This window comes from Halichoerus grypus, chromosome 2 (genome assembly GCF_964656455.1).
Source record: "Halichoerus grypus chromosome 2, mHalGry1.hap1.1, whole genome shotgun sequence".
Taxonomy (NCBI): domain Eukaryota; kingdom Metazoa; phylum Chordata; class Mammalia; order Carnivora; family Phocidae; genus Halichoerus; species Halichoerus grypus.
In genome coordinates, this window is record NC_135713.1 from 27,310,229 (window position 1) to 27,337,505 (window position 27,277).

Sequence of the window (27,277 nt, forward strand, 5' to 3'; positions counted from 1 at the left end):
TAAATTTGCATACTACAAGGAAATAGAGATCCTCTTATGGACACATACTTTGAGAATGAAGCTCTTCTTAACCAAGCTGATCTGCAGCTATGGAGGGAAGAGCCCAGACTTTTGGGCAGTGCTATGACGTGTCAGGACACTGGGGTTATAGTCGCAATTCCAACAATAAGAATGATACGTTCTCTTTGGTGCTCTCCAGCTTCGAGAGACTCTAGGCATGTCTGGCCTGATTGGATCCTCCTCTGTGAGACATCAGGCCCAATAGTATTAGCCCCATTTTATAAGAAGAAGCAAGCAGTCCACAGAGTCAACAGATTCACTGGAGATCACACAGAGGAAGAGGCAGAGTTAGAACTCAGACTCAGATCATTTATCCTTCTTGCTCAGGACTCTGTTCACAAGGCCCTGCTTTTTTTTTTTTCCTCCCCTCAAATTTTTGCTTTATGGAACTAGCAAACTGCATGGTTCAATACCTGGGGATGGATTCTGTCTCTACCGACCCGTGTAACTCTGAGCAAGTCACTTACGCTATCTGAAACCCAGTTTCTTCCTTCAGTGGGGATGGTGATGGTGGCCCTCAGAAATTATAAAAGCATGGAAGCAATGATGTCCCTGAAGTTATTAGTATGGTATCTAGCACGTGGCAAAGGCTAAAAAGCCGATCATTAATTTTACTCTTGTTGTTATTTATCCTTTCAGGCTTTGATTCTTTCCATGAAACTGGGAAGGCAGCCACGAAGGAGAAAAAAGAGGCTTGGATATGGCATGTGTCAGAAGAACTGTGCCCAAGCCCTGGCTTGGCTGCTTCTCAGCTAGGTGGCCATGGCTACGCCACTTCACCATCTTGCTTCACTCTCTTCATCTCTGAAAAATGAGACTGATAATATATACTTCCTGGAGTGTCTATGAGAATGGAATGAAAAATAAATCCCTGGAAGTATTCTGCCAAGGCAAGGCGATGTGCAGGAGTGAGCAGAAATCCGTCTACTGGAAACCTTCTCTCCCTCTTGTCCCATGTTTTGACAATGAAGTATGTTGCTGAAGAATCTTCTCTCTCACGAGAGTGGCAAAAAACTTGGATCCACCTTCTATGACTCAGAGAAACTGCCTTAAACAGAGGTAGAAGTTCAATTGCTAACTCTCCTGGGGCCATCTTCAGAATCCATGAGAGTTACATAAGCATACCAAGCACTGCTTTGGGGCAAGGGGATAAGATGAAAGGGAAGAAGTGATAATTTAGCCGGACAAGAAAAATAAAGGTGGAATTTTTACTAGTTGGCACAGGTCAGCTTTTTGAGGGCATCCCAACAGAGAAAAAGAAAAGCATCTGACACTCATCTGTGCTTGCCCAAGTTAAAAGCTTGGAGAATGACTAATGAGTACTGCAAATGAATCTTTAGAGAGAATAACAGCATGTGTTGGCTGGGAACACAGACAAGCCCTGGGGAGTGGGCTTATTTGATTTAGTGTCTACCAAGATGCCTCAGAAACGTTAGCAGTTCTAGGAAGACACTCAGTTCTTAGTGAAACATTTGACTTGGGAAAACATGGCCCAGTGTCTTGCAAAACCATGACCTTATAGAAATATGTAGTTGATCCTTGAGTGAGATTCCTTACACAAAGCCAAAGCGGAAAGGGGTTCAGGGGTGCCTGGGTGGCTCAGTCAGTTGAGCATCTGACTCTTGGTTTCAGCTCAGGTCATGATCTCATGGGTCGTGGAATTGAGCCCGTCGTGTCAGGCTCTGCAAGGGAGTCTGTTTGAAGATTCTCTCCCTCTGCTTTTCCCCCTTCTCTCTCTAAAATAAAATAAATCTTAAAAAACAAAAGAAAAAGGTTGACTCCTTATTTCCAAGTAGAGGACTCTGAATCTTTTTTTGGGCTCTCCAGCAGGGTCTACCCAAACCATCACCCCTGCCTCTCAACATCACAACAAGAACAAATCAATTCTCCTTTTAATCTAGCAGTTATCTCTGCTTTACACAGCCTCCCTAAGGCAACCAAAGCTGGGTTCAATTCTACAAATGCTTCTGAGAAATTTATCATTTAACTCAGACAGGAGCTGATTTATGGAGGGAAGTCTTGTTTAGTCACCCATACACATTTATCTTGCTATTTCTATGTTAATCCTAGGAGCATCACATTACTTGAAATTTGCCCTGTTGTCAGGATGCTTTGACTTGTAGCTGCCTCATCAGATGTAAGTTGTGCATAGACTCCTTTTGCTCTGACCTGAGATTGGGAAAGTGCTGACATGGCAACTCAATTTAACATGTGCTTCTTAAATATTAACTATGTGTGAGGAGGGGAAATCTTAGGCCAAGAACGATGCGTTCCAGGGTAACAAAACAAAAGATAAAATCTCTCCATAGAAAGTTATCCAGCGCTGTGGCCGCAGAAGTGCACCCGAGAGGAAAAGATGCTGGAGCCACAGGAGAATGGCTTGATTCACCTACCAGATTATGACCATGTAGAAGATGAAACTTTTCCTCCTTTTCCACCTCCAGCCTCTCCATAGAGAGAAAATGGTGAAGGAACTGAACCTGATGAAGAGCCAGGGAGAGGAGCACCTGTTCCTATACCTCCAAAGAGAAGAGTTAAACGGAATATACCCAAGCTGGATGCTCAGAGATTAATTTCAGAGAGAGGGCTTCCAGCATTAAGGCATGTGTTTGATAAGGCAAAATTCAAAGGTAAAGGTCATGAGGCTGAAGACTTGAAAACGCTAATCAGACACATGGAGCATTGGGCACATAGACTATTCCCTAAACTGCAATTCGAGGATTTTATTGACAGAGTTGAATACCTAGGAAGTGAAAAGGAAGTTCAGACCTGTTTAAAACGAATTCGACTTGACCTGCCTATTTTACATGAAGATTTTATTAGCAATAATGATGAAGAAGGAGAAAATCATGGCCACAATGTAACTGCTACCCAATCAGATCCCTTTTTGACAAACTCATTGGAAAGTGAGTATTTTGCTTCTGAGTCAGGTAGAAGCCTAACAGAAGAACAACAACAGAGAATTGAGAGAAATAAACAACTGGCCTTGGAAAGAAGGCAGGCAAAGCTACTGAGTAATAGTCAGTCCCTCGGAAATGACTTGTTAATAAATACACCCAGGGCACAGACCACTGAAGAGGTTAATACAGGTGAGGATCAAGAGGAGGAGTCATTAGATGGATTTAACAAAGACATTCTAGACCATCCACATAATGCTGCTGCTGCCAATGCTGTAAATGAGGAGGAGCAATTAAAAATAGAGAACACACAAGCAGGGGGAGTGGGAAGGGGAGAAGCAGGCTGTCAAATAAATAAATAAAGTCTTTAAAAAAAAATAGAGAACACACAACTGGACCAATCTTTTTAAAATGTACAGTAGCAACTTTATGCTTTATCCAGAAATGTTACTGAGGTTGGATAGGCTTCAACTAAGAGAAAATCCATTAACCTGCTATCCTCTAAGTTTTAGATTTGTATGTATTTTGTCTGCTTGGAGTGAAAATCCTCTCCCTGACTCCCATGAATCACAGAAGATAGCACTTAGCACAGTAAGTGGAAGAGTTACTTAACTCTTTATACTTTACTTTCCTCAGTTTCTTATTAACTTTAGTTGAGCCTATTTATTCTCTTTAGTGTTTATTTTTATATAGATAGAACTTTATAAAAATGATTAGTAGTTACAAGCACCTTCTGCTGCTAGTGTGCTACTGAATGTCTTGTTTTCACTAAGTTGGGGGTCTTGAGACGTAAATATATAATGAATATTAATGACCATTTTTTTAAAAAGAAATAAAAATCTTATAAACTAAAAAAAAAAAAAAAGAAAGTTATCCAGATTTCCTATGGCCTCTCCCTTTAAGTAGTTTTTGTTGTAATTAAAACCGAACAAAAAATCCACACATAAAATAAAGGACTCTATTCAAAGGGCCATTACCAAACAACCATCAGAGGCAGGAGAATGTGGGAAGATCCTGGGCCCCTGTTTTTTCATCTATACTATAATCACAGAAATACCTCTCATGTTCTACCTTGCAAATATGGTCAGAGGATTAATGAAATGTTGTTAAACGTATTTGCCATATGCATATACACACAGATACGCAGATCTATATATCAATATATAGGTATATAATATATAAATATATAATATAACACATAGATATATAATATCTATATGCTCAACATATATTAAAATTTCAGAGATATAAAAATGAACATGAAGATGACAACGACTTCCAAAAAGTGGACTGAATATCCTTTTCCATATGGAATGGGGTGAGTATGATAAAATGGAATACTAAGGTCTTTGTGCAGGCCAGTGCTTGCAAATTATTTCATAACACTTGAGAGCTGGAGGAACCTTCGGAGGCCGTTCTAGCTCAGCCTCAGACATCATGCTCTTATTCCACCTTAGCACCACTCTCCAACAGTTACTCAATCTCTGCTCAAACACGTCTGGGGAAATGGAGATCACTACTTCGCCTTGTAGTTGCAGTGTATCACAGTGCAGATGGTCTCCAACTTAACCATGGTTTGACTTACGATTTTCCCAATTTAAGGTGGTACTAAAGCAATGCATATTTAGTAGAAATTGTACCTTGAATTTTGATCTTTTCCTGGGCTAGGGATATGTGGTTAGAGCCTTTCTGGTGATGCTGAGCAGGGGCAAAGAGCCATTACGAGAGTGAATAACTAGTACCCTTACAACCTTCTGTCCATTTTCCCTTTCAGTACAGTATCCAATAAACTACAGGAGACAGTCAACACTTTATTATAAAATAGGCTTTGTGTTAGATGATTTGGACCAACTGGAAGCTCATGGAAGTGTTCTGAGCACGTTTAAGGTAGACTAACCTAAGTTATAATGTTCGGTAAGTGAGGTGTCCTAAATGCATTTTCAACTTACAATATTTTCAACTGACCCCACTGTAAGTCAAGGAAGTTCCATACTAGTTAATGGAAAGCTTTTCTTTATGTTGTTAGATATGTCCTGCTGTAACAGTGTCCACTGTACTGGTTCTATGTTTCAGAGTAACTCTGCCTCTTCCCACATAATGGATCTTTGATGTTAAACTTCCAGCAAATATTGACTCCTAATAAGGTATTGAAGGCTACAGATATTCAAAACACAGTAGGTGACTTCTAAAACCATGATATTTGAATCATATTGTGGAGTATATTTAACATTCAAGCTTCCAAGGAAAATGGTATCTTACTCTCCTTTGGTAAGTACAAAGTAAGAAGACAGCCTTAAGGCCTGTTTGGATGTTATTAATATCATTGCATAAAGAGAAACACTTGAAGGGCCTGTCTGTCCCGCTTTAACTTCAACTTACATTCCAATTTCTTTGCCATTCTCTCCATGAATATTTTTTTGAATGTCTTTTTTAAAAAATTTTATTATGTTATGTTAATCACCATACATTACATCATTAGTTTTTGATGTAGTGTTCCATGATTCATTGTTTGCGTATAACACCCAGTGCTCCATTCAGTACGTGCCCTCTTTAATACCCATCACCAGGCTAACCCATCCCCCCACCCCCTTCCCCTCTAGAACTTTCAGTTTGTTTCTGAGAGTCCATAGTCTCTCATGGTTCGTCTCCCCCTCCGATTTCGCCCCCTTCATTTTTCCCTTCCTGCTACCTTCTTCTTCTTCTTTTTTTTTTAAACATATAATGTATTATTTGTTTCAGAGGTACAGGTCTGTGATTCAACAGTCTTACACAATTCACAGCGCTCACCATAGCACATACCCTTCCCAATGTCTATCACCAAATCTCCATGAATATTTAAACAAAACCAAACAACCAATACTAATCAGGCGCAAAATCCATCTCTCAGATTTGCAGGCTTCAACTTTCAAAGTCTTGGGTGGTGAATACAATTGCAGTATTTGTAGCTTCTCAGAATAGCATCCTTCTAGTACTTCACTGCTCTTAATAGGATGAGGCTGTCCAGTCCCAGATGCCTGGTTTCAAAGAGCCAGGAAAGGGTAAAGAAAAAGATATCTGGAGACATGAGTAGGGAGCATCTTTCATTCCTTCATCCCAAGACCTGTTATAGACCATTCATCCTTTCCATTTCAAACATAGCCAGTTATCAGATCTATTCTGGAAGGGAGCCTTTACTTGCCAACGTTCACATCCGTAGAACCCACAAATGCATAAAGATCTCTAGATCAAAGGGGGATATGTGGTGTAGTTAAGACTAGAGACTCTGAAGCCAGATTGGCTGGGATCACCTAACTCGTTGTGTGACTCTGGAAGAGTTACTTAACTCTTTATACTTTACTTTCCTCATTTGTTAGATGGAGATAATAATAAGAAAATTCACCGATTGCTTCTGATAGGCAATTTATGTATTTGCACTCAGTGATCTTCAGTCAAATCCAGTGTGGTGGTCATTTGCATTTGGAGGGATGAGTGTAATCCCAAAGAGAAAACCATGCCTATGAATCAAGAGATCTGACTTCGTCTTCTACTAACTGTGACTCCCATGAATCACAGAAGATAGCACTTAGCACAGTATTCAGCTCTTTACAGTCTGACCCAACCTACTTTTCTCAGCTACACTTGCTGTCCTTTCCTACTTCTTCCTTGTGTGTTCTGCCCATCAGGCTACTTGCAACTGCTCCAAATCTCAGGAACATGTGACTCACTGTAAGTTTCTGTGTGCTATTTTCTCTATAGAATCTCCTCCTTACTCTCCTCTCCTGCTTGTTCAATAACTGCCCTAAACCCCATCCATGACTCTATCACACCTGCACCAGACTTGTGTGTTTCTTGAGGGTAGACAATGGTCCCCTTTTTATATTGGTGCCTTACATCATATCCAGCACATAATGTGCAAGCAACAGCAGTTGGAAAACGATTGAGAGATTAAATGAATACATTTTAGGTAATTCTCTTAAGAACGATGATCATAATATGACTTGTTTCCACTTTAGAAAAATACGTCAGGGCATCTGTTTGAAAGTAAACTAATAATACAAGACATATTAACTAAAGACATGACATGAATGCAATATAGCCTTAGGTCATTCCTATTCTCCTGTGAGGGCTGGCAATTATTTTATGTGTCTCTGAAAATGTCAGTGGAAATTCCTCCTTTAATGCAATCAAATAGGGGACGTTGTATAATGGCCCTATTTCTGGCCTCGTTCTTAAACATGTTATAAATCCCTGCTGGTGTCTTGGTGTCAGCTGTGTCCTTGGTAGATTTTGCTCCCTAGGTGGGAGGGAAGACGATCTGAGCCAACCACACATCTTTCCTCTGGCTTTGGAAGGAGCACCAATTACCAGGCTACCTTGTTGACATGTTGCCTCCAATGCTCCCTTGTTTGAGGACAAGCCTTTCAGAAAGACTGGGCTCTCCTTTTCTACAGGCGGTAGAAAACTGAATGGAGTCTAGTGCTATAGAAGTTGGGCTCCTGGCAAAATATAGTTAAAAAAAAAATCCTTTAGCTCTCTACCATGTGGTTCTGCCAGAGGGGACAGTGGCCGCAGGAGATGCTGTGCCCAGCAGGACATTCTGCTGAGTGTGTAACTAACAAGACCCATCGGATGGAAGAAAATAAAAGATGAACCAAGATTTCTTGAGTTCCTACCATGGCCAGGGTCATTCCATTGTATCTGAAATCATTACAAGGGGGCAGACAGCATCATGTCATCCCAAAACTTTGGATTCAACATGTTCTGCCCATTTGTGGTCTGAAGTATTGTCTACCACTCATGGCATCAAAGGGAGCAGAAATCTACTAAGTGATGGTTCAGTGGCAATTAGTACAGATCTGATGGGGCTCAGCTTTGCTAAGAACTTGTCAAACATCTGGGTAAAGAGACCAATAATTCATAATGGAGCAGGAAATGTGTTAGAGGGGCTACCTTACCTCTTGAATATGGTTTCCTAATAACAAAACTCCTTTTTTTCATCTAGTGGACAAACATGGGAATTTTGAGTCTTTATCAAAAGCTCAGAATTGCTATGCTAAATATTTTGAGCAGGTAGTTGATCTTTTTCTCCTTGAATCCTTATCTTTGTTTGGTAACCTTGGGGTTACAATCAAGATTGAGAAAGTCAAGACTGATTTTCTTCTTCTTCTTCTTTTTTTTTTTTTTTTTGAGGTTCATGAAGAGAACAACCCAGCTCTTATTTTTATTGGTGGTGATAAGAAAAATCAAGGGCAGGGACATATGTGTTTCTTAGAAACAGTATTTTATGGGACAATGTTTTCATGGTACTTTAGGGAATACATTTCAAAGGCTAATTGTGTGAAACTTTTCTCTCAAGAGAAGACTATAATTTAACTTTGTTGTCTCACTTCTGGATTAGAAAAGAATCCTGTGTATAACACATACTTACATATGATGATGAAATATTTAATAGCTATGCTTTGAATCTTATGGCTAGGATAGGCCTCTTTCCTGAGGGAGCAGGGTTTGTGATTTTCATCGTACGCAGCAGAAGGTTCCTATAGGATGCCTTGAGAGCTGTACTGAAGCCTCAGTCTGAGTTTCTGTGCTATTTAGTATTATTCTTCAAAACTTTCACCTCACTGATCTTATTACCCCCAGAGAACAATGAAATATAATTCCAGAGTCAAAAACTTTCCTGAGAGACATAAAGAACATACTCCTAAGGGAAAAAATACATATTTGTATGAGAGTGAAAAGATTTTTATTTTTATTTTTAGATTTTATTATTATTATTATTTTTAAAAGACTTTATTTATTTGTCAGAGAGAAGGAGAGCGCACAAGCTGGGGGACCAGCAGGCAGAGGGAGAGGGAGAAGCAGGCTCCCAGCTGAGCAAGGAGCCTGACACAGGACTCGATCCCAGGACCCTGGGATCATGACCTGAGCTGAAGGCAGATGCTTAACCGACTGAGCCACCCAGGGGTTCTAGTTCAGTATCAGCTAGTATCAGTATCACTTAGTTCAGTATCAGCCTAGTAAAAGTCAAAAGACTTTTAAACAATGTGGGTGACTTCCAAATTCCAAAGGCTAGACTCACCAGTCCTGCACATGACAATGGTAGAGGTAAGAAGAAGACCTTGAATTCCCCAATGCAAGAGATCATGTCTTATGTAACTCTATATATCTACTTTCTAGTACAGTTCCTGAGACATCATAGGACCTCAGTAAGCATTTGTTGTCTTGGATTCAGATGCCACTCAGAGATGATAATGCCACATCTTTGGAGACATACTGCCACCGTTCTTCCCCAGGATATTTGGTCATCTGTAAAAGGTTTTTTTTTTTTGTTGAGATAGCACTTCAAAATGCTAAAGAATGATAGAGAGTTCATCATGTAAAACAGAGAAACATGATAGTTGTTCACACAAACTTGGACTTGATTAAATGAGGAAGTTAGCCAAGATTCATGGGGGAAATGTGCAGAATGATAAACACTCTTAAAACTTAAAAGGACTTAAGAGGACATTTATTAGATTTCTGGAAAGGAGTACCTATTTTTGACTACTTATAAAGACATGGGGAGGAGAAAGGAAGAGAAGAAAAGGTCTGGACAATATAAAAAAACCCCAAGACCTACGGCCAGTCTGTAGTCAGAAACTCGGGGGGAAATGTCAGGACTAACATGACCCACGGCACTGGAAGGTGAATCCCAGTTACTAACAAACATCGGATTTATTGCTGAAAACCAAACCAAACCTTTGGCTTCACAGAAGATAGGCAGATAGTTCAGTCCCTTCCTGAAAACTGTTCAGCTACCATTCTGCTGAATGCAACCACCTTGAACCCAGCAGAGCATCCCTTCTATACTCATAGAAAAATCTCAACCTTTAGAAAACAGTGAATTGGGATCTTACAAGAACAGGGAGTGGCACACCGGATCCTGGAACATATATCCAACAAGTAAAAATCCTGGAACATACACCCAACAAGTACAGGGGGGAGGGAGGAAGCGTCCTGGAAGGAAGGCATCTCAAAGAGGACAAATTTTTGTGGTTCCTGTTTTGAGCGTAGGAGAATAGGCGGCGGGGGAAGAGAAGATCTTATCTCAGTACACAAAGCTACACCAGCAGCATTCCTATTAGATGCTGATAATGAACTAGGACATGTCATTCTGCCCTCCAGCTGTGAACCAGAAATCTTATAGCCTGGTACATATTGAGCAGGTCCCAGAACACACTGCACATGCCATGTGTTCACAAATATTGGGTCTAAGTGGATTCAGTTTCATTCCTGGATGAGTAAGCATGAAAAACAAATAGCACAGACAGTGGGTAAAGTATACAACAAGGAAACTGAAACTCTCCCAAAGACAATTTTAAATTTTTTTTTTTTAAGATTTTATTTATTTATTTGACAGAGACACAGCGAGAGAGGGAACACAAGCAGGGGGAGAGTGAGAGGGAGAAGCAGGCTTCCCACAGAGCAGGGAGCCCGACGTGGGGCTCGATCCCAGGACCCTGGGATCATGACCCGAGCTGAAGGCAGACGCTTAACGACTGAGCCACCCAGGCGCCCCCCAAAGACAATTTTAGAAAGCCGTTTCTCATTCTCAGTTGATGTAGAAAAAAGATACCGTGAAAGTGGACAGGTAGCTGTTATGAGATAAAAGGCTGGGGAAGACAAGGAGGATGGTAGGGAAACCAAAAAATGAACAGTATTAAGAATCGTATTAGCATGTCCACTGAAGGCAGTAAGAGGTAAGACTGACACTACAGGACACAGAATCAGACACTCCTTAAAATACAGAAGCCCTACATTGTACTCCTTAAAAGGAAGCAATGAGATGAGATGCCAGGTACATGAAGGGGAGCACACAATCAAATTAGGGCTAATTTATACTCATGAAAAAGAGACCGGTGATCACAATGAGATAGTGCTATACGCCTACCAAGAGGCCAATAACTACGTACACAGAAACAGATAACCATATAACTATCCAAGAATGCATTGTAAATATGATTACATTGCTGAACAGATAAAATAATTCACAAAAGAGAAGTAAAAGAATATAAAATATGTAACTGACAGTAACCTGAATAAAAAAAATGTTTAAAAATCTCAAAAAATCTAAAAAATTCATGCAAGAAGTCTCATACATAATATTATCGTATAATTCCATTTATATTATATTCAGAACAAGCAAAACAAATCTAAAGTGATAGAAATCAGATCAGTGGTTGCTTCTGGGATTGGGATTACCCGGGAAGGGGTATGAGGAAATTCTGTGAAGGGAATGTTCGCTATCTTGGTAGGGATGTGGGTTACTCAGATATATGAGTTTGGCAAAACTGATCAAACTGTACACTTAGGGTCTTTGTATTTCATTGGATGTAAGTTACACCTCTATAAAAAAGCATTCAAATTTTAAGAATGTATTCTTAAAAAGAGAATAAATGAAATGTAACTGAAGAAATATTCAAAATCACAAAAGAAGCTTTGAAAATGGAAAACTTCACAGTACTAATGGAGGGTCTGACTCTGAAAATTGACATGATTCAGCAAGTGCTATGAAAATCAGAAAAAAACTTCACACCTAGATGCATTAGGACAAAATATTTGAATTGGAAAGTAAAACCTGTAAGTCCAGGAAAAAAAAAAGATTACTAAAAAACAAAAATATGAATCATCTCAGATTTTTCCACCACATGACTAAGTGCAAAAGGCAAGAAAGATGGTGAGACAAGAATTTTATACACAGCAAAATCATTCTTTATGTTGAAAGACAACAGAAGTTTTTTTCAAGTAGATCAAAGGATTCAAAAAAATATGATCTCCTTACTTTACTTACAATAACTCTTAAAGATACCCTTTAGCTGCCCAAGAGATTAATTAAAATGAGTCAAAAATAAGAAATTTATAGTGTAAATGGCCAATAACTACGTACACAGAAACCAGATAACCATATAACTATCCAAGAACGTATTGTAAATATGATTACATTGCTGAACAGATAAAAAAATTTTATCTATTGAAAGAGAAGGAAAATAATATAAAATGTGTAACTGACAGTAACCTGAATAAAAAATGTTAAATTATTCTTACAAATACTGAGGAAATGGTTGAAAGGAAGTAAAATGGATTAAATGTCTCATCTTTAATAGGGCTATTCAAGCATATCATTTCATTCTGAACTTGATTATAAAGATAGATGGTCATGTCTATGACTTTAGTAAGTATAAAATACAGGTACAAGTGTTTTGGAAAACTTTAAGTGCAATCACTTGTAGAATAAAAAGAGGATGACTGTCTTCTAAATTATGGGAAAAAATAAAAGCAAAACCAAACCATAGTCCATGTGGCAATAGATTTAAAAAAAAAAAAAAGACAAGGCTGAACAAAAAAATTGAAAAAAGTAAGAGCAAGTGAATATAATGTTGACTGTTATCATTGGTGTAAATTTCCAAATGAGAGAAAAAGACTTCTGTGGTTAAATACATTTTAAGAAATGTTGGGTTCAACTCAGTTTTCAGCTAGTTTCTTTATTGCAGATATCACACCATTAATTTATGAATATGAATTATTAATCCTTGGGAGAGAGGATTTCATTTGTAGCATTTCCCATGCTTGTTTTATTAGCTCTCATAGAACATACTTTAAAAAAATGTTAAATAACAGGCATTCTTCTTAAAATTGATTCTAAGGATGTTCACTATTATCATTACTATTTAAGAGAAGTTGTAATCAATGCTGGAAGACATCAAATAAAAATTGGATGCAACTATTGGAAGGAGGAAAATTACCATTAATAGACACCATGATTACAAACTCTTATAATCAACTAAAAATTCCTATAATCAATTAAGAGTTAAATAGTTAGATAAAAAGAAAATATATGTAACATTAGTATTTTTCCTATAGTCCAGCAACATCAGAGAGAAGATATGGGAAAAAAGATCCATTCATAAGAAAAAAACTAAAATTATAAGATACATAAGAATAACCCTAACAAAAAAGAATAACCTATTTGAGTAAAACTATAACATTTTAACAAGAAATGTAAAAGAAAATTCAAGTACTGGGTAGATGTTCAATGCCTCTTGATGGGCTGACTCTATTAAAAAGATTGTCAGTTCTTTTGTAACTGATCTATAGGCTTAACGCATTATCCAGTTACCAATGGGAGATTGTGTGTGTGTATACACATGCATACACACACATACACACATACACACACACATATATACATATGCTTTTCTAAGTTTTCAAACTCATTTTAGAGTTTACCCAGAACACACTCACAAGAGTAGATAAATTAATTTTGAAAGTGAAAAGTGATGAGAGGATACATGCCCTACTAGTTTAAATGTTTCATAAAACTCAAAACCAGTATGGTGCTGGCCCCCAAACTGACTGACATATGACAATAAAACTAAATAAATTATTCTGCAGTGGACAATATGATATACCTAAGATCTGAATATATAACCAAAGCTTTGTTTATCCAGGGAAAAGGGGTGAGTGATGTAGAACCTTTCTTGCCCATCATCATCCTGTCTTCCCTGAACTATGGCAAACTGCAGCCTCCCCAGTGGTCTCCTGCTCACACCCTCCACCATCACTGCCCTCCGCCCGTGGCACATACACACTCCATGTTGTATACACAGGGGACATTTAGCATTTAGGTCACTGAACATGAACCTTCGCACATACTGTTTTTCTCTGCCCTAACTGACATCACCCTGTCTCTTCATTCTCAGTCAGAAAGTTGCTTCCTTCCAGAAGCCTTCTCTTAACTCCACGTCCAGATTAGGTGTCTCATGCCTCCCTGTACTTCCTCTCAGAGAGCTCACAATGTGCCATATTACACTGGCCTGGCCTTTGTCTGTCTTTCTCATTAAACTATAAGCTCTGAGAAGGCAAAGCCATCCCTGTCTTGTTCTGTTTTACTCCCAGTATGTTGCTTCCCGCCTGATACATAACACTCACTGAGCATCGTTGAATAAACAGCTACAAAGGAATCACAAAGGAAAACACGGAGAGCCTTCAAGCCATAAAAATCTGTAAGTGTGTTTACCAAATATACTTTCACAGAATTAAAAGACAAAGACCAAATTGGGTAAAAAAATGTATAGTAAATATTATAGGAAAGAGATTAATATCCTTAAAATATAAAGAGTTCATTTTTTAAAAATTAAGACAATACTGAGAAACAAGTAGAAATCTTGATAATGGACATAATAGGTAATTCATAAAAGAAGACATATGAAGGGTGGTAAATGTATGAAAAAATAATTATGCCTGGTAATCAAAGAAATGAAAATTAATATTATTTTAGACTTATCAAATTGGCAAAATCAGTACATTCCTATCATGGAATGTTAGGACAGCTTCAAAAACATGTTTTCAGAAACACATATAACTGATTATCATGTAACATTAAGTTTTAAAAAGAGGTTTTGAAAAATGAATATATAATACATTTCTAATTTTTTTTTTTTAGAAATGAGAGAGGAAAAAATTTACCATATGTAAACAGTAATTTTTTTCTAGGTGGTGGAATATGGGTGATATCAATTTTCTTTATTCCATTCTATAATGCCAGACAAAAGTAATTAAAATTTTAAGTCTACATAAAAATCCATTTTTCTAACCATTCACTGACTCCTCACCTCCTCTACAATATGCTGAACTGCAAACATTTATACTCTTATGCAAAATTACTTTCTTTTATTTCCTTAAAGTACCAAATAAAATCAAACTTTCTTAGACTCCATTGATCTTAAAACAGTACTTCTCGTGGGGCAAATTTGATTGGCATCTGTTTCCTCATTATACTATAAGCTCTACATGGGAAGAGACCATTCTGCTCACTATTATTTCCCCAGCACTTGGCATAGCGTCTAAGTGGTTTGATATATTTGTATCATGAATTTTGCAGAGTTACTCCCAACGATGATTATGATAAATTTTAATTTGAACTTTTGCGCAGTTCTTCTCTTGGGGCAAAGTCAAGAGATAGGCAAATAAAAAAACCAAGCCCTCAAAGACCAATAAGGTACTTAAGACCCACAGTTCAGAACTGACCAGACTTGGCTTATTGCTGGAACTAATTTATGGAGATGGAAATACCAGGTAGACACTAGTGAAAATCAGGGCTGGTGAGTTCCTAAACAGAGGGTAATTAAATCTCTTTGTCATCCTTCATATAAAGTATGTGCCTGAGATCCCAAGTATTAAAAGTCATGGAGGGTGTCAATCAAACATTCATTTTCAAGCATTTCCCAAAGGAACGTCTTAACTGTGTGATGGTACAGAGGCTTGGGCCACCTTCCAGGCTATAATTTAAAAATCATACTAAGTGCATAGGCATTCACTCTTGCTTCTGACAATATTCTCCACAGAGTAGCCTGAGTGGGTTTTTTTTTTCTCTCTAGATTGTTTCATTTTGACTTTTTTAAAAAGAAGATGAAACATTGACTTTAAGCTATTTCTTCCCTAATTGAATGGTTTGATATTTCCTTTTAAAAATACCAACAGGACATGCTATCCCTCATCTTCAAACTCCCCAAAGGCTCCCTGTTGCTTCCTGAGATCCTATGTGGCCTGGCCTCTCTCATTCTCCAGCTTTTTCTTATATTTTGTTTCTCTGAGTTTCTCCTATTCCCCCACATTTGGCATGCTCTCCTACGTTGGTGGCTTGGCCTGTGCTCTTCCTTTTGTTGAGGAAACTCTTCCTTCCCATTTTGATCTTAGGTCAATCATTACTTTCTCACGGTTACTGTTTTAGTAAACAATGTACATCCCCTTTGTTGTCCTTACCATACTTACAAACATACTTGAATTTGGCTCTGTTTCCTCATTATACTATAAGCTCTACATGGGAAGAGATCATTCTGCCCACTATTATTTCCCCAGCACTTGGCATAGTGTCAAAGTGGGTTTGATATGTTCGTATCATGAATTTTGCAGAGTTGCTCCCAATGATGATTATGATAAATTTTAATTTGAACTTTTGCACAGAACTCCCCCCCTCTCCCCCGATGTGGGGCTCGACCTCACGACCCTGAAATCATGACCTGAACTGAAATCAAGAGTCAGAAGCTTAACCAGCTGAGCCACTCAGATGCCCCTGCACAGGACTTTTAATGACGACACAGTCCCTCTGTAACTGCTCTCATTAATCAGGTTAACTTTCCCCCCTGGGTCAGGAGGGCAGAGGAGAGAATTCAATGCAAAGGTGGATCTTCCCAGATTAGTAGTGTAATCCTTTGGGGCAGCAGAGCCCATTCCAGAGCTGTTTAGCCCACTGTGCTAAATTATGTCCCCAATTCTCTCCCCTCACAGAAGTGTGATTTACGTAAACTCTGCGTGGTTGGTTTCCATCACAGACAAACTCCTACCAGAGCTCTTCACTTTAAATTTTTACAGGATCATTCCCACACAAAGCAGGATGTTAGTTTTGTTCTCACGCTTTCAACCCTCCAGAAAGCTTAACTGTGGTCCACAACTAAGATTTAAAGGAATTATGCAATGCGTTAGTAGCCAGTTCAGAGTGTTTTGCAAGAGTCAATGTTTCTTTTTCATGTGGTCCATTGTGCTTTTCCAAAAATCCTCTGGGCTTTCTCAATTTCTTCCCTACTTTCACTTTTTTTTTTTTTTTTTTTTACTTTGTTTACTGCTTGCTGCAGTCAAAAGGTACAACTGGGCAGCTTTAGGAAGAGATGATGTGACCAAGCTGGAATACTCTGTTCTGGTTTGGTCACTACACTACAAGGACCCACAAAGCCCGAAGCGACTCAGTGATGGAGGCGTATAGTGATGAGGAAGATGAGGGAGAGGGGGTCATTGAAGGACAAATCATGAAGATTACAGCAATTCAGTCTGCAAAGATAAAAGCTATCACAGGATATGGTTAATATCAAGAGAGTTAGGGATAGGGTAAATAGACTTATTCCCAATACTGTAATTATGTAAAATCTCTTTGCAACAGAAAGAGTTAAGGAAAGGGGAGAGGACTTACTACATTATCCATTAGACAGTTAAGAGACTTGTTACCTCAAGTCGTGTTTGTTATTGACTACAAATATTGATAGAATAAACAAAGATTTTAAAAAATTCACATATGATATGACAATATATTCATGATGCAATATTATCTAAATATTAATAGATCAAACAAAAATTTAGATACAGTCACATACGGTGTGACAACAGTTTCATAATGTATTATATAACATTAACTAAAATATTCATAGGTTAAACAAATTTAGTATAAATTAAATGTGTGTTATGACAGCAGATGGACACTGAGGTATTAAGACAGTCCAGAACAGGGGTCAGCAAAATAAAGCTCATGGGCCAAATCCGATCCCTTGGTTATTTTTGATAATGAAGTTTTGTTGGAAAATGGCCACTCCAGGGGTGCCTGGGGGGCTCAGTCGGTTAAATGTCTGCCTTCGGCCCAGGTCATGATCCCAGGGTCCTGGGGTCGAGCCCCACATCAGGCTCTCTGCTCAGCGGGGAGCCTGATTCTCCCTCTCCCTCTGCCTGCCACTCTCCCTGTTTGTGCTCTCTCTCTCTCTGTCAAATAAATAAAAAAATCTTTAAAAAAAAGAAGAAAAAAGAAAACGGCCACACCATTCATTTATGCATTGCCTATATGGCTGCTTTTGTCTGACAAGGGCAGAGTTGAATAATTGTGACAAAAGCCGTGTGGCTCGAAAGTCCTAAAATATTTTATTATCTGGTTCTTTACAAAAGAAGTCTGCCGATTCCAGGCTAAGACATATTAGGAACATGCAAATATTATTCATATTTGAGGTCCACATTAAGCAGGATGAAATACATTCTTCTAGATGAACACCCCTTGGTTGGTGCAGGATTTTGGCTAGGGCAGCAATTCTGATAATCATATGAAAAGCCTAAAAAAATGCATATTTACCCATCATTTGATCATCATATCTTCGGAGGTTTGGTAATCAAGTTAAGGATGCTTCCCGAATTTTAGGGAGATGATGAGAAAACAGGCTTCTGATTGTATTTAGCTGGTTTTGATGCTTTCCAATTTGGGGCTCCCCATCAACAAAGAATCATGGAATTACTGGGAAATGAAACTCAAAAGTTTGAAACGATGTCGTAAGGTCGGTTGGAATTAAGATTAGGGCTTCTGATGTTCAGATCAAAATACTGCACTTTCCTGCACACCAAACATATTAGCAGTGTTTTACCCAAAAAGAAGGCAAATTTATAGTCTTTGGAAATGGTGACTTCTTCCCCCCCCCCCCCCCACCCAGTGAAGTTCTCTGGTATGAAATCAATCTGTATACATGTATTATGACACGAGTTTGGTAATCACAACAGTTGTACTGCCTAAATGGTTATATCAAGAGAAAAACTGAGAAAAACTGTGCCATGTTGGGGGTTTTTATTCCCACTTCGCATAATGAAACGCATTTCCTGGGACAAATTTTCACCTGTGGGCAAATGCCTTGATCCCTCTTCTGACAGTAGTGCCCAGAAGATAGAGACCATTGTTAAATGTGGAGTCAGTAGTTGAATGTAGTTCCCATATGACAAACTGATATCAGTTGGAAGGCAGGGAGTTGCAGTTTTGGGGTTGGCAATATTAAAATCCTTTCCTATTTTCTAAAACATCGAATCCCTTAGAGAATTTAAATTTTCTGTCAAAACTGATGGGAAAAAAGGCCCAGTAGTTAATGATCAAGATCTCGACTTTGATACATGATGATTGCATGGAGCTAGAACCCTGACTCAGTCCCCAAGTCCAAGTATGAGATTCATTAGGTAATTTCATTTTTAACCATCATCAGCAATAATTGGTGTCATCCTTCCTCTCCTACTGAATGTTTGCCATCTGCTGGGCAAATTCACCCACAAAAAGGAAGTCTCCATTGCAGCCGCCTACCTTTACAGAAGAAAAATTCCTGGAGAAGCTTAATGGTTTGCCTCTGAATAATGTCCTAGGTGCTTGGATAATCAGAGCTACCTATCACATTGTACGATAATCATGTCCTCTTGGAAATTCATTGCTTCCAAAGGAGTATCAGTGAAAAGGTCCCAGTCAAGGTCCACTTTTGTGAAGTAGGTCTCCATGAAATCCCACTGTGGGAAGTGGTTTTACATTTGACATGTATTTGGCAAGTTCTTACTCAGTTTCCCGAGAATCTTGGTGAGAATCTATAAGCATTGCTTACGTTTCACTTGAAGATTTCCCTAAGCCGCCATATGTGATTTTAATTTTAAAAGAAACCCACAACCTTTTAAGGGATTACACTTGGATCGTGCCTTAGGTTTCAAAGTATTCTCCGGACATTATGGATTCTCACCTTAACAATACAACAAAGGATATTTGGAGCCCTTGTTACTGCTGTTCCTATACCTACTTGAGTCTTCTGTAGATTTTTGCTGTTGGACTCTTACTATACACTTTGTTCACAAGTGGAAGTGTCCTTTTCATACCACTAGTCGCAATTATGTTTAAAGAATTAGAAATATATGGAAAGAATAAGAATTAAATGGAGAACAACAACAAGCATCTAAACCTAATAGTTCCTTCTGGTGAAGTCCGCAGAACTAGTGCCCCATAGCCACCAAGTCTGAGGCCCCCTCCACGGGGCCATAGGAAACCAGGCATTTTTTACGTTTGTAATTATTGGGCTTTCCGCAAAACCCGTATCATTTCATCTCTCACAAATGGAAACAGACATGCTTTGTTAGGTTGGTTTTCAATCCTAAGTGCCTGGGGCCCAGTTCCCATAGTAGCGTCCAGCCCCTGGCCATTCAGGCCTCTGTCCGGTCCGAGACCAGTCTGACAGGCTCTCTAGCACGAGTGAGAAGCCGTGTTTTCACCAGCAATGGGCTTTTTTACAGCACGTTTCCAACCTTCCCCACTGCGCTTGCGATGGTACGATCTATTTCTAAGCTTTTCCATTTGCCTTGGCTTTACTGGAGGAGGAACAGGTGCTTCTTCACTTTCCTCATTTCTCGGAATTGCACACTGCCCAACCGGCTCTGATTTGCCTGCTGGCATCAAATGTAGGGCAATTGGAGAAAGTGTATTTAGCTCATCTCTGAGCTTCATCTCTCTTGAGGAGTTTTCCTGAATACTTATCAGATTTGGGTTCCAAAGGCCCATGTACTCCAATTAAGTATCTGCCTATAAGCATGGGCCTCAAAGTGCACCATTTGTGGCTGGGGGCGCAAGTCACCAAATCAACAAACTATTGTCATTCCTGAGCCTTTCTTCTACGTGCGACACACTGCGCTAACCGTCCGAATATATGGGGTCACGGGAGAAGGGCACAGGCTCATTTTGAGGGCCAGGCACAGATGAGGTGTTTCTCATCCATTCCCGTACTCCGTCCTCAAAATAGTCCTGGAGTGTAGGCACCATCATCTCCGTTTTTGCCAATAAGGACACTGAGGCTTGAGAGAGGTTTAGCAAACTTTCTCTGGATTCTTTCCAGTGGCACAACTTTGAAGCAGATTCAGCAGAAAGAAAGAATATGCTGCTTTTGTATTCAGGCAAATTCTCTGACAAGGACTGCCAACTAGAAGTGCCATATTGGTCTGCCGGTGAAGTGCAGGAAGGAAGGGAAATGGTTGAACTGAATGGCACTGATGGGATTTTTGAGGGATTTTCAGGATCATTAATCATGCTAAGCTCAGACTCAACACTGAGTCCATGCCCTTGGAATTTTGCCTCACTGACCGTATATTTGTTGGTCTCTCCCACTAAGTCAGGAGTTCTTTGATGAAGGTGAAACTAATGACTCCCATGAATGGAGTGTTTCCGTGGTACCAAGGGTTTTATATACACTCATCTTGTCTTATTCTCCCAGCAACTGTGGAACGGATGTTTTAGTGTCCTCACTGTACAGATTAGAAAGTAAGGCACAGAGGGGTAACTCTCACCCTGACACTTAACAACTCCATCTGGATTATTTGTAAAATCACCATTGAAAGCACATGCCTACCAATACCCACACATGGGCAGCTTATGTAATTTCATCTCCTCCTCTATACTTGTCAGATGAACCCTTCTCCAAAAATACTGCTATTCATCCTCTACTAGCCACACTGAATGATACACTTGAGTTTAGACAGGAAGCTCTGGGACCAATATAGAATCCGTGTTAGTAGGACTGGGAGGTCAGCAATAGAATGCAGGTTCTGGCTTTGAGGAGTCACAGCATCTCAGCTACGAAATAACTAAAAAAAGGACATCTAGCCCATATTTATATAGATAGTGTATCTTCATAAAAGCATGGCATATTTTTGATAATTATCCAGTAAGAGTGATTGCCCATGGGGGCAATGGGTGGCTGTGAGAGAGGAGTATTTTTCAATGAACACACTTTTGTACCTTGAATTTTAAACCGTATACAAAAATAAATACAGTTTTAAAAGTCACAGGTCAGAACAGTGCTTTGGTTTCAGTGATGTCCTTTGAAAAGTAAAATCAGAAAAGTTTGTTAAGAGAAAAATAAAACTCTTCTAGTCAAGCCCTGAAGGAGGTGATGGATGGAGTCATCCTTGTGATCAAACAACTCCCATCAGATTGCTCTGATATTTGAAAGACTTGGTTTCTGGACATATCCACATTTGGTACATAGTCACTCTCATTTTTGCTGAATGTTTAATTAAACCTGTCCAATAAAGGAGGAAATTACCTTATTGGTTTGAAGATGAATTTTTTTTAAGTGAAGCTATCTACAAGGTTCTGAGCTATTTGGAAGATTTCAAAGAGTTCAAATGGCTTTCAAACTTTTTAAATTAATTGATGTCCCACTGCAGTCTTCCTAACTTAAATAAGATGAGAGTCTAATGCAAACCATAACTATAGTTCTTTTTCCTTTGTAGTTTTGAATTTGGAAGTTAATATAACCATAGGAAATATCTGACATACATTGTATAATATTTTAAAATAATACTTTTATTGAAAATCAAACAGTTGAATGAACAGATTGAGGACTTGATTACATAAATTCAGCACTTCTAATGAATGCATGTCAGTTTCTATAGAAAATTACCCTATGGCAATTGGAGCAAAAAAAAAAAAAGCCTTCTATTTAACCGAAATATATAATAAGTTAAGACTTACAGCATAGAAGATGAATTTTTACAATTATTGCCTCTACAGTTATTGCTGAAGAATTCATTAAAGGAGATAAATGGTAATGCATTTCTTTGTATAAACCTCAATTCTGTTAAATTCATTGCTGATACTACCATTAGGAAACAAGGGAGGTCCGTTACTTTCGTGCTGATTATTGGAAAACCAAGTAACTTGAGAGAATTTTCTGGAAGAAGATATGCAGTGGAAGGTAAAGAAAACAGTCTGGACTACTGTGTTCCCCAGGCTTATTTCACTTCTAATAATGAAACTGTGGAGAGAATCTTCAATATTTTTAGAGCAAAAATGTGATAACACATAAAGTATCATGTCATCTGCAAAGAGTGAGAGTTTGACTTCTTCTTTGCCAATTTGAATGCCTTTTTTTCCTTTTTGTTGTCTGATTGCTGAGGCTAGGACAGCCACATGTAGAGGAATGAAACTGGACCATTTTCTTACACCATACACAAAGATAAACTCAAAATGGATGAAAGACCTAAATGTGAGACAGGAATCCATCAAAATCCTAGAAGAGAACACAGGCAGTAACCTCTTCGACCCCGTCTGCAGCAAATTCCTGCTAGACAAGTCTCCAAAGGCAAGGGAAACAAAAACAAAAATGAACAATTGGCACCTCATCAAGATAAAAAGTTTCTGCACAGCAAAGGAAACAGTCAACAAAACTAAAAGGCAACCTATGGAGTGGGAGAAGATATTTGCAAATGACATATCAGATAAAGGACTAGTATCCAAGATCTATGAAGAACTTATCAAACTCAACATCCCAAACCCAAATAATCCAGTCAAGAAATGGGCAGAAGGCATGAACAGACATTTCTCCGAAGAAGACATACAAATTGCCGACAGACACATGAAAAGATGCTCCACATCACTTGACATCAGGGAAATACAAATCAAAACCACAATGAGATACCACGTCACACCAGTCAGAATGGCTAAAATTAACAAGACAGGAAACAACAAATGTTGGCGAGGATGCGGAGAAAGGGGAACCCTCGTCCACTGTTGGTGGGAATGCAAGCTGGTGCAACCACTCTGGAAAACAGTATGGAGGTTCCTCAAGAAGTTAAAAATAGAGGTACTCTATGACCCAGCAATTGCACTACTGGGAATTTACCCCAAAGATACAGATGTAGTGATCTGAAAGGGCACCTGCACCCCAATGTTCATAGCAGCAAAGTCTACAATAACCAAACTGTGGAAAGAGCCCAGATGTCCATCGACAGATGAATGGATAAAGAAGATGTGGTGTGTATATATGTATCATCAGAGAGGGAGAAAAACCACGAGAGACACTTAACTATAGGAAACAAACTAAGGGTGCTGGTGTGGGAGGGGAGGTGGGTGTGGGGGAAGGAGTAACTGGGTGATGGGCATTAAGGAGGGCACGTGATGTGATGAGCACTGGGTGTTATACACAACTGATAAATTATTGAACACTACATCTGGAAAAAAATGTGATAACAAATGAGTAAATGACCCTCTTTTCGTTACTTTCTAAAGGCCAGCCTCAGATGACCCTGAGGAGCAACCAGAATTTGTTGCACAGCTTATTGAGAAACTTTGAGTTCTTCCGTCTTTTGAGAAGGGACTGGTAGGTGGGCACAACACAGGAACTATGAGGTGGTGGGCAGAAGAGGAGGTAAGGAGAAGAGGGGGCATTTCATGGGAGTCTTCCGCGGTTGGCAACTTTGTCCTGCCAGCTCCCTGGGAGGGTGGTTCTCCTCCCACCTTGGCTGGGTGGCTTAGATGCGGAGTCCTCCTGGAGAGGGGCTGAATCATCCAGCCTCTGAATTATGGCATTTCCTCTCCGGTTCCACTCCTGGAAGCCCTGCCCGGCCAAAGCGCCTCTTAGTGGCACACTGGGGATTTTGCAGGAGAAACAAGTCTGATTCTGAAGGCAGCAGCTTCGGTTACATAGAAAAGAGTGAAAAGGAGACAGAGGGAAAGCAGCACACCTTAGTGACTGAGAACCTGGAGCTCTGCAGCCAGACTCATGCAAAACCTGGCTTTGCGATTTACCAGCTGTGTGAGCTTGGGCAGATGACTTTACCCCCCCCTTTTTTTTTTTAATTTTTATTTATTTATTTAAGATAGAGTGAGAGTGTGTGTGAGAGAGAGAGGGAACACAAGCAGGGGGAGTGGCAGAGGGAGAAGCAGGCTCCGCACTGAGCAGGGAGCCCGATGCGGGGCTCGATCCCAGGACTCCAGGATCATGACCTGAGCCGAAGGCAGATGCTTTAACTGACGGAGTCACCCAGGTGCCCCTGCCTCACTTTCTTCATTTATAAAATGATAGTAGTAAGAGTACTCACTCCAAGGGTGGCTGGGAGGATTAAATGTGAAATTCTTAAAACAATGCCTTGGATATAGTAAGTGTTCATTAAATGCTTGCTATTACGATGTCAGCATTTACTTGGGGAAACTGACCAATGGCAAAAAGCCGTGTGTAAATGTCTGATGTCATGAAGGATTCAGTAAATGCAGCCAGAGTGTCAAAATACTCAGAAGAAAAGATAAACTTAGGAATGTGAATGTGACGTTTCCAGCATTTATGGAAAGCATAGTAATCAAAAACAATAAACCCCATCGAAACAGTCTTATGAGACAGGATGCTATTTTAAAGGTTAGGAGGTAAGAAGCAGCAAACAAATTTCTCCCTGGACAGGAATTTGATTTTTTTTTTTCTGCTTAAATAAGCTAAGGTAAAATCCCTAATGTTTTCAAATAGCATTAGATATTATTCCATTTTGGCTCAAAACCAGTGACCTGCGTAGGGATGGGGCAAGAGCAATGATCTCAGACAGCACTAGGTCTGCCATCCCTGTTGTTGGCCCTATCCACCTGGAAGGCATGCTGGCCCTACCTCCAAAATGGTTCCTGAATCTCATCCTTCTTCCACTCCACTGCTCCCACCTTGGCTGATCCCTCCTTACCTCCTGCTGTACCTGCCATGTTCCCCCCTTTCTTCCAGTCTACACTGCATTCTCCACACAGAAGCCCGAGAGAGTTCTAAAATGCAATGTAGAACACATTACTCCCTGACTTTGTCTTATTTTATTTTCCCTCCCTTCCCCTATGATCATCTGTTTTGTTTCTTAAATTCTACCTATGAGTGAGATCGTACGATAATTGTCTTTCTTTGACTTACTTCGCTTAGCATAATACCCTCTAGAGACAAACCATAAGAGACTCTAAACTCTAGGAAACACACTGAGGGTTGCTGGGGGGGATGTGGGGGGGATGGGCTAACTGGGTGATGGGCATTAAGGAGGGCACATGATGTGATGAGCACTGGGTGCTGTATGCAACTGATGAATCACTAAATTCTACCTCTGAAACTACACCAAATGTTAATAATACATGTATAAGATATGTTATAATACACTATATGTTAATTAATTGAATTTTTTAAAAAAAAGAACACATTACTTCCCTACTTACAACCTCCCAATGATTTCCTTAAAGCACTTAAAATCCTAATTGCACCCCATGACCTCCAGCCCTCTGGGCTGTTTTCCCGCCTGGCGCTCTCTCTCTTCCTAGCTGAGATCCAACCATACTGGTCTCCTTTCTGTTTCCTGAACATGACAACCCTTTTCCAACCTCAGGGCATCTACTCTTGCTGTTCCCTCTCCCTGGCCTTCTTTCTTCCTGATCTCTGTACTGCTTTGACAATGATGTGTTAGCTCAGAGGCCACCACATCAGAGAGACATCTCTTGTGATCCTATTTAAAGCAGCCCTCATCAGACCCCATTCCCTTTACCTGCTTTCATTTGTCCGCAAAGCACTAACCAACTTACCAGATTTTACTTATTGGTTTCTTAATGTAGATATCTGTTTCCTCTCACTGGATATCAATTCCATGCGAGCAGGAACTTCATCACTCTCCCTCCAGGTCATGTAACAGCCTCTAGCTGTAGTGGACGCTCCGTGAAAGTTGAGTGAATAAAAACTGCCGATGTCCATGATGCTTGGCTACCAGGAGGGCTTTGCCTACCCTACTCTCGGCAACCTCCTTCACAATTTCTTTTCTTCTAATTCTGCAACCTTAACACTCTGGAAAAGTACATGGTACATCACTCCCTTTCTCCCCTGCCTTCCAAATCTAGTATAAAAACTTGGTTGCTTTTTTTTTTTTAAAGATTTTATTTATTTATTTGAGAGAGAGAGAGGGAGAGAGCTCAAGCACAGGCAGGGTGAGGGGCAGAGGGAGAAGCAGACTCCCTAATGAGCAGGGAGACTGATGCCAGGGTTCGATACTGGGACTCTGGGATCATGACCTGAGCCCAAGGCAGACGCTTAACCGACTGAGCCACCCAGGTGCCCAAAACTTGGTTGCTTTTGGCATTAATACAACTTTCTGAGAATGGTTGGAGTCTCAGACTTAACCAGACCCTGGATAATTATTCTCAGATTGAGTCTACCATTTTCTGTATCCTAGGTTCTTCTATCTTTGGGTGACTTGTAATTGTCTCTTTCCAAACTAAAATTCATGACTCACCTAGCCTACCCTGTGGCTGGTAGCCCCTTGCATCCCAAATGATTTCTCGGGGCTGAGAGGGTTTTACACAACCTAGTAAGTTCTTGGCCATTTCGCTTTGTGAAGTCTATCCAATGACAATCCCTGGAGAATACTGCTATAATTATATTTTTAATAAGGGTGTGAACAAGAATGGAGTTAATTGGCTTTGAAATGGCTGAGAGAGGAAAGCAAGTGTTGCTAAAGATCAACATAGCAATTGGGAAATTCATTGCATGCGTGGCAGAGAAGCTTAAACTTTATCTTTCAATCTCATACTTATCAAGCTTCTGGCAATCTGATCTCTAAATTGCACTTACAGAAATTTTCATCATGAGGCTATGTAGGGCATTCTGAGTTTGGAGTTAGTTTAGACAAGTAGAAAACTTAATCTTATGCTAGAAACCATGTTTCCAAAGAGTAGAATGACAACACAAATATGGTTTGGGTGGTTCTCTGGGGTCATGTGATCTAAAACAAGACAAAAGGAGAAATACAAATAAGTAATTAAGATTTATATCTTAGCTGAGCAGTAAAATCAGCTCGTACCAATGCACATTATTATCACCAGGAGAATTGTAAATAAACACAGATGTCCAGGCTCCATTCCCAGAATCTTGATTCAGTGGGTCTAAGGGTGGCGCCTGGGCATCTGTATTCTTAAAGCCCCTGAGATGACT

The 27,277-nt window shown here is 39.6% G+C and overlaps 1 protein-coding gene and 1 pseudogene across 6 annotated transcripts in view; one reads left to right on the forward strand and one right to left on the reverse strand.

Annotated features, from left to right (window-relative positions):
- The window catches only part of PRLR (prolactin receptor), a 161,281-nt gene that overhangs the window by 125,971 nt on the left and 8,033 nt on the right, over positions 1-27,277 (reverse strand). For 4 of the 6 annotated variants that reach the window (XM_078066624.1, XM_078066625.1, XM_078066626.1 and 1 more), the window contains one exon: positions 25,879-27,068. The exons of the other annotated variants lie outside the window; for them this stretch is intronic. The gene's annotated coding sequence lies outside the window, so the exon portion shown is untranslated. The remainder of the gene's footprint in view (positions 1-25,878; positions 27,069-27,277) is intronic. 6 annotated transcript variants of the gene reach the window in all.
- LOC118545278 (TIMELESS-interacting protein pseudogene) lies at positions 2,384-3,489 on the forward strand (annotated as a pseudogene).